Source organism: Ailuropoda melanoleuca, chromosome 4 (genome assembly GCF_002007445.2).
Source record: "Ailuropoda melanoleuca isolate Jingjing chromosome 4, ASM200744v2, whole genome shotgun sequence".
NCBI classification, from domain to species: Eukaryota; Metazoa; Chordata; class Mammalia; order Carnivora; family Ursidae; genus Ailuropoda; species Ailuropoda melanoleuca.
The window spans coordinates 2,877,462-2,885,423 of record NC_048221.1 but is presented as its reverse complement, the minus strand read 5'-3'; the positions used below and the strand labels follow the sequence as shown (position 1 = coordinate 2,885,423).

Below are 7,962 nucleotides of genomic sequence, written 5' to 3'. Positions count from 1 at the left end.
GGGGCGGGGGAGGGGGCCGCTTCCTGCCCCCGCCCGGGCCTGACTCAGCCTTGGGTGGGGGGACCGGCCTGGCCCCTTGCTCCGCCCGCGCGCCCGCGCGGCTCCGGGCCCCGGGGAGGGGGAGGAGATCACCCCTCTCCCCCCGCCCGCGCCCCCAAAGCGCGTGACCCCGTCTCCTCTGGCCCGGACCCCCCTCCTTCCCCTTGACGCCACCACCACGTGCGAACCCTGAGCCCCGGCAGAGGAGGGGGTGAACTGGTGGGATCCGGCCCCCTCCCTCGCTCTTCCTCCCTCCCTGGCTTGGGAACCAACCCCTTCCCCCAGCCCCAGGCCTGGGAACCAGGCAGGGGCCTGAGCTGAGCGCTGGGGCCGGTGCACCCCCAGGCACAGGCCTTTGCGGGTTCTGGGAGGCACTGCCCGCTCTGGCTGGCTGCGGGGGAGCCCGGTGGACCGCAGCAAGAGACTGCTGTCCAGCCAGGCCGGGGCACCCAGTGGGCGCTCACTGAATGTTTGGGGAATGCAGCCAGCAGTTGAGTGAGCAGCAGGGGGAGGCCGACAACTCCTCTCTCTCCCCCTAGCCAGGCGGCGGAAGTGAGAGAGGTGTTGGTGCCCCTTCCCCGGGCGTGCCCACCTAGTTCACCCATGGGTGGCAGGCTTGGTTTATTCCCCCCCTTTGCCCTGCCAGCTGCCTCCAGGAGCAGGGCCGGCTGGAGAGGGCATCCGGGATTCCATGTCAGCCCCCCCCCCACAACAGGGCCAGGGCGTAACCCTGAGTGTGCCGCTCCCACACTGGGGGGGCCTCCGCAGGACCCGCCGATCACTTCCTATTGGCAGAGCTGGTCTTGGGAGAGGTCCGGGGAGTCCAGGCTGGGCCCTGCTGCTACCCGGTGGAGGGCTCCAGGCAGGGGGCATTTCCCCCCGGGGGCACACCGGGCCTGGCACTTGTCGGCTGGGCTCGGGGCTCTGTTTACCGCCAGCCATCGCTGTGGAGACGGGAGCCTAGGGGAGAAGGGGGGGCAGGAGCCAGTGACTGGAAGAGCGAAGCCCTGGGATCCGCATGCCTAATGAAGGAAAGAGGAGCCAACGGGGACACTGAAATTTTAATTCGTGGGTCACTTTGGGGGGGTATTTATTATTCAGCTCTGATTGGCTGCATGGTGGCCAGTCAGCACCCTGGCCCCGGGCCGGGAGCCACGAAACTCTGAGCGCTCGCAGGCCCTGGGAGAAGCAGCATCAGCGTGGCCGCAGGGAGCTGGTGCACCCTTTCCTCTGTGGGGGGTACTGAGGCCCAGCACAGCCCAGCCTCCATCCAGTGGGGCAGCCTCCCGAGGCGGGAGCATGTACGTGTGTTTGCTGTTTTCCTTGCTTCTCTTGGGGCCCCCTGACCTAGAGCTGGTTCAGGCTGGTGGCGATCCCCACTGCTGTTTGAGGAAACCAAGGCTAGGAGAGGAGCCTGGCAGGGGGTGCTTACCGGGAGCGGGTGCTGGGTGTGGGGGGAGACCGATGCCCAAGGGAGAAGCAGAGAGCAGCCCAAGGTCACCTCGCTGGAGCTGCGTCTGACCATTGTGGTCCTGCCTCCCGGCTCAGGATGAGGCCCAATCTTCCTTCCTCTCAGCTGAGGGGCGCCCACCCACCTGTCTTCCAGGGGGCCTGGGGGTTGAGAGCAGGCGCCTGTAGGCCAAATGGAGCTTTCCTGGGACTCATGAAACCCTCTGTGCAAAGAGGACGGTGAGACTCAGAGAGGGACAGCAAGGTGCCCAAGGTCACACAGCATGAGCCCCTGTCCTCTCGCCTCCCAGCCTTCTGTGGCAGGCACTTTTATGGCTTGTTGAGGCCATTCCCACCCCCTCTGAGCCACAGTCCCGCACCTTGGCACCTTGGCCCCTGGAGACGGGCAGGGCTCTCTGGGTTTTATGACCCATTATACCCGAGATGACCGAGGTCACCTCGAAAAAGCCGTCTCAGAGCCAGCCCCTCTGCAGCAGAGCTGGCCTGAGGTTTGCAGGGGTTTCGAATGATGGCCCACTAGCTGCTCTGTGACCTTGGACAAGCCCCTCGGCCTTTCGGAGTCTGGGTGTCCCCCCTCGTAAAATGGGGTTATGGGGGTATTCTGCGGGCGGTGCCTGCAGGTCTACCTGTGTTCTCGTTCCTTCCCTTCCTCGTGGAGGGAGCACCCGGGTCAACTCAGGGCACCACTGGGATTCTGTTGGAGTGTGTCGCCAGCCCAGCCACTTGAGACACACAGCATCCCCCACCTGTCACCTTGTGCTCCAGGCACCTGATGGGCCATAAACCGCCCTGCAACAGCCCTGGGCGGTGGGGACCAGAGGAACAGGCTTGGGTGGGGGCCAGTGTGGTCCAGTCCCAGCCCAGCCCTCGCCTCCATCTGAGGTCTACCTGGGGAGGTCTCTACCCCTCTGTCAACCTCAGTCTTGCCATCAGCCCAAGTCTGTAGTCCTGAGGGTTTGGTCAGTGATTCCCCAGGAGCGTTTGCTGGGTCGCTGCTGTGCTGTGTCAGGGCCTAGGAGAGTCCCTCCTGCATCCCTGTCCTGATGACCAGCGCGCAGGGCCCCTGCCCTGATTGCACAGACGTCAGCCAGACTCCACTCCAGCCCCAGGCTCCCTGTGTGACCTCAGGCAAACCTCTCCCTTTTCTGGGCTATCACAAGGCAGCTCTGAGGAGGCGTGAGAATAAGCTGTCCTCGGCCCCAAGGCCCCCAGGGGAGGGGGATTTAGTCCCTTGCTGGTGCCTGGGGCAGTGTGGAGGAGGGGGGTAAGGAGCCCTGGAAGGACCAGTTAGACGGTACAGAGCCAGTGGGCTTGTGTTCAAATTCAGCTCTGTTGTGTGACCCTGGGCAAGTCCCTTTCCCTCTCTTGAGCCTCAGTTTCCTGGCCTGTAAAGTGGGGCGATGATTGCAGACCCTGTGATGCTGAATGTTGACACGCTCGAGATCAGGCCCCCCCCCCCCGGCCTGCTGAGGAGCAGCCCCTGTCCTTGGGGCCCGAGGCCTGAGTCAGGAGCACCACGGCGCGAAAGCTGTCCTGCGGAGAATCTGGCGCTTGTGAGGAGCGTGGCCGAAGGACCAGCCCCTCCATCTGTCCCCCCAGCAGGCTGTGAACGGCCACTCAGTGGAAGTGTCCCCACCCACGCCTTTCTGGTTTAACTGGAAAACAAGGCCCTGTCCCACCTCCCTTCAGGATGTGTTTGATGGGAGGAACTTGGCGGGTTTGTGGGCACAGGACACTAGGGCCCCGATAGGCTGAGCTCCCCTTTGGGGCTTCCAGGCCAAGCTCTCCACCTGCCCAGGCTGGGGGCGGGGGCAGGGGTGGTGCAAGTACCTCCTGGTAGGTAACAAGCAGGCCTCAGGGGAGGGAGGGAGGGAGAGGTGTGGAGGTAGAGAGGGGTACAGCTTCTAGAGGCCACCCAGGCCTCTTCCGGGCACCTTGTACAAGCAGGTGCAGCCTGAGCAGGGGTGGGGTAGGTAGTGATGGGATTCTGAGAAGCCTGGCTTTACTTACCCCAGGTGATGGGAAGCTCATTCCTTCTAACTCACCACGAATGGCTTCTCTCTTCCCGGGGCTTCCTCTTGGAACCCGGTACGGGTGTCAGGGCTGTTACTTCCTGACCCATGACGGCACTCAAGAGCGTGGGAATAGGGCGAGCTTCAGCCCCACCCATGAGTTGGGGGTCAGATGGGATCCCCATGACCTCCTCATCGCCCCTCCCGCCCCCACACACACTTCCCACTGGGCCCGCAGCCTTCCTGCCTCTGGCCCTTTAAGGCCTGGGCAGGAAGCCCCTCCCCATTTAGGGCAATAAATGGACACATAAAATGGCCGAGGGCCTGCTTGCTGGTGTCTGGCCTGCAGGGAGGCCTCTGAGGACAGGCGGGCTGGCAGCCGGGCAGCCACGCTGGGCCGTTGGTGCCCCCCACTCCCTAATCGGGACGCTGCATTCCTGTCCCATTAAACCCCAGGCCGGGGACCGGGCCAGGCAGGGATTGGCACCAGGTCAGGGCGGGGTTACCCGTTGGGACCAACCTTGCAACACAGGCCGCTGGCCTGGGAGGGGGCGGGGGTGGCTGGGCGTGGGCCTGGCAACCGCACCTGGGCACCAGACTTGCTGTGTGACCTTGGGCCGGCCACCCACCCTCTCTGGGCCTGGTTTTCCCCTCCAGGTGACGGCTCCTCTCCCCTGGCTTCCTCCTGGGGCCCCCCACACGCACTCCCTTGACACATAGTAGGTGGGGAGGGGGCTGAATTCCTGCAGTAACGTTCAGAGGGTAAGTTCAAAGCCCCCCATGCACACGGAGGGGGTCAGTAAACAGCCTCATTGGGCCTTTGGGGACTGGTACTGGCACACAGTAGGTCCTCAGGCGGAGTTTGCCCAATGGGCGAGAGTGGGACCCTGGACCTAGAGCTGCCCCTGTCCCCTTGCTGCTGTCATGACCTCTGAGGAGACCAAGGCATGGAGGCACCACGTCTTGCCCAGTGTCCTGCCGCTTGGAGGTGGGAGAGCTGGGATGTGGGCCCAGGCTGCTGTGCATGGCGCATAGTAGGTGTTCGAGTTCCGTTTGGTTTCATGTTGTAGTCTCCGTGGGGGGGGGTGGAGAGGCCTTGACCCCTCATTAAGCTGCCCCTAGCCCCCCCCCCCTTCCTCCAGGAAGGTGTCAGGTCGCAGGCAGTTACCTGCCCACCGGGTGATGGCCGCCCCCTCTCCTTCCCGAAGAGCGCTGGGAGGAGGAGGCCCGTCCCAACCCTCACCTTGCGCCTGACCTTGGGAAGCCTGGTAGATGCAGCCTCCTCCCCCTGTCCCTCTCCCAGGTGCCCACCTCCAGGCCTTGGCCTCTGCTGTTCCCCATGCTCAAGACGCCCTCCCACAATCCTGGGGTCCTGGGTGACACCTGCTACTCCCGGGACCAGGGGAAGGCACTCCCAACCTCACTCTGGGGCCCCAGCCGTGGAGTGGCTGCCGCTCAGGTCCAAGAGTCTGAGTCCCAGCCTGACCGCTGGTCTGCTGTGTGACCTTGCCTGGGTCTCCTCACTGCTCTGAGCCTCTCCTCGCCTGTAAAGCCCAGGGTTACGGTGGGAAGGGTGAAGTAAAGGTGCCCAGTTAGTTCCTGAATTAGTTCCTGAAATGTCCAAGGCACAGAGGAGGCCCCAGAAGTACGCGTGCTGTGTACTTGGGTTCTGCCGCCTTGGAAAAGTACAGCAGGTGACCCCGGGTTAGATGGGAGGTGGGACTGGGGGGAGCCCGCCAGCTAGGTGGGCGGGGCTGGGTGTGGGCTCTCTCCAGCGCCTCGCTCTGTGGTCCTCGGTTCATCCGGTTTGCTGCGCCCCTACTGTGCGCCTGCGGCGGTGGGGGGCGGCGAGCACAGAGGGAAGGGGGTGCCCCACCTCTAGCCCGGGAGGAGCCTGCTGAGGCCTGCCCCTCGGCCGCCGAGTCAGCACCCAGCGCCCCGGAAATCCCACGGAGGCGAGCGTGGGGGCGGAGCTCTGATGAAAGATGGGCCGGGTGGGTGTGGGCCTGAGCTCAGGGGACCCAGGCAGGCCAGGCCGTTGAGGGTGGGGACCTGGCGGGCGTGGGGGTGGGGCTTCCTGGAGGAGAGGCGTTTCATTGGATTGTCATTGCCAAGGCGACCACCTGGTATGGGGGCACCTACTGGGCGTCAGGTGCCAGCCGGGCCTCTCAGCGCAGGAAGCCACAGGGTGTCCTGGGGAGGGATGCGGCGCGCAGTGGGTGCGGAGCAGACGCGTGCTGTGTACTGCCCGGAGCCCGCCGGAACCGGCAAGGGGGCTCACTGTCTTCCCTCTGCCGTCGCACCCGGTCTAATGCCTCTTTCTTAGCGGGAGGGCCCCAAGCGTCCTGGGTGGGGGCAGCGGCCCAGGGCGTGGCGGGCAGGTGGCCTGTGTTCCTGGAGAGAGGGTGTGGGCCAGGTGTCTGCAGAGCCAGTTTAGTCTCCAGGCTGAGGGATGAGGGGATGGCTTGCTGGGCCGGTGAGGGGAGCGGGGGCTGGGGGTGGGAGTCCAGACCCCGAGGGTCAGGCTTGCGGGGCGCTCTTGGCTAGGATTCTAGGTGTGTCTGGGCCTTTGTGTTCTCTTCTGTCATGGGGGTCATGCTGCTCTCACGGGGGTTTTCTTTGGCTGGCATCCATCTTCCCAGGCCTGGCCCTTTGGGGGAGGATCTCTTATGGTTATGTGGGGAAATAGAAACTCTGGGACCCGGTGCAGACCCACAGGCTGGCCTGCGCCACAGGCTCACCGAGCGGGCGGAGACCCGACCCCAGGGCTTGGTCTGGTGGCCCGTGCCAGGTCTGAGGCCCAAGCTCGCGTCCTCCCAGCCCGGTGGTTTCCAGCAAATGAGAGCCCGGGCATCCTCGCCCTCGATGTAGAGCTGTGCCAGCCCCCTTGCCTGGCGGGCTTGGTGCCCGTGGGAAGGCGGGGGTGGAGAGGCCGTGGAAGGGGGCTGGTGAATCATCTGGACCATTTCAGGTCTCGATCTTGAGGCCCCCTGGGACACCTCGGGGTCCGAGGGGACGCTGGGGCACCCGGGGGGACAATGGCGAACAGATCTTGAGGCGGATCAGAAAGGGGTGAGGAGGGCTGAGGCCAGTCTGATCCGGAGCCCATCTGCCCACTTGCTCCCTGGGGCCTGGGGCCAGACAGCAGATGGTGGCAGGGGGTGGAAGCTGCCATAGGGGCTCCTCCGAGGCTTCCCATGGCTGAGCCTCAGATGGGGTCAGCCCCCCATCTCCCTGCTCCTAGCAGCCACATCTGAGCGCCTCCCCCCCTCCCCCCGCCAATGGGCTGGTGGAACAGAGGGGGGAACCGAGCAGCTGGTGTGGTCAGCGGGAAAGAGGGCGGGCCGCAGAGAGAGGCGTCCTGGGAAGTGTAGTGTCTGCCCCAGTGGCCGCACAAAGGCCTCTGTGTCAGTCCCAGGGCCTGGACCCTGTTCCCAGGGTGGCCCACGGTTGGGACAGTCCCGCCCTGGCCTTGGGTCCAGCCACACCAACCCTGGGGTCCTTTGCCAGGCTGGCCCCTCAAAGTGGGAGGGGTCTGGGTTCGAGCTGCGTTGGGCTGCTCTGCTCTGGGGGCTGGGGTTCCTGAGGTCCTGAGGAGGCTGAGGAAGGCACAGCTTTGTCCCTCTCCCGGGAGATGTCGGGGGCTCTGTCCTGAGAGCTGAGCAGCTGGAGGAATGTGGGTTGTGTTGGGTGGCTTGGGGCAGCCGGGGGCTCCCCAGAGAGGGTGGAGGGGTGGGGACAGGAGCCAGAGGGTTGCACAAGCGCCCGAGTGGGTGGATGACTCACAGCCCAGGGGAAGGCGGAAAAAAGGAGTGGGAGAGAGGGGCAGGACAGACAGAGTGTCGCGCCCCCGGCCCCTGCCACATGGCCAGCTCTTCCAAAGGCCTCTGTCCATTTGGTGGATGGGGAGACTGAGGCCCTGTGCAGAACAGCAGTGTCCAGGGTGGCCAAGAGTTGGGGAGGGACTGGGTGGACCTGAGGGGTGGACAGGAAGCCCCCGGCCCCCTGCTCCACCTTTGGGAAGGTTCAGCCTGGGTGGGCAGCAAAACGGAGTGTCAGGCAGTTCCCCCATTACTCACTGCCAGGGCCAAAGTGCATGGTGGGGGCCCCCCCCGGGGCAGGAAGGGGTTTGCTGTGTCCTCACTGGCTCCGCCCCCCCCCCCCCCCCCCCCCCCCCCCNCCCCCCCCCCCCCCCCTTTTTTTTTTCACGACTCCAGCCTGTTGACCCCAGCCTGGTCTGGGTCTCAGCCTCTCCCTTTACCGCTGACTCAGAGAGCCCCCCCCCAAGAGAACTGGGTCTTACTGGGGGGGCAGGAGTGAGGGTCAGGGAGGCCAAGGGGCCAGGTGGACACGGACCCTCAGGTCATGCACCCTAGGTTTGAGTTGGGGTGCTGCTGCAGGGCTGCAGGCACAGATCTGCTTCCTGAGTCCTGGTTTCTCG

At 65.0% G+C, this 7,962-nt stretch overlaps 1 protein-coding gene across 1 annotated transcript in view; it reads left to right on the top strand.

Annotated features, from left to right (window-relative positions):
* Nucleotides 1-41: 41 nt before the first annotated feature.
* ZBTB7A (zinc finger and BTB domain containing 7A) overlaps nt 42-7,962 on the top strand; it is a 12,485-nt gene continuing 4,564 nt past the window's right edge. The window contains exon 1 of the mRNA XM_034657528.1: nt 42-1,340. The gene's annotated coding sequence lies outside the window, so the exon portion shown is untranslated. The remainder of the gene's footprint in view (nt 1,341-7,962) is intronic.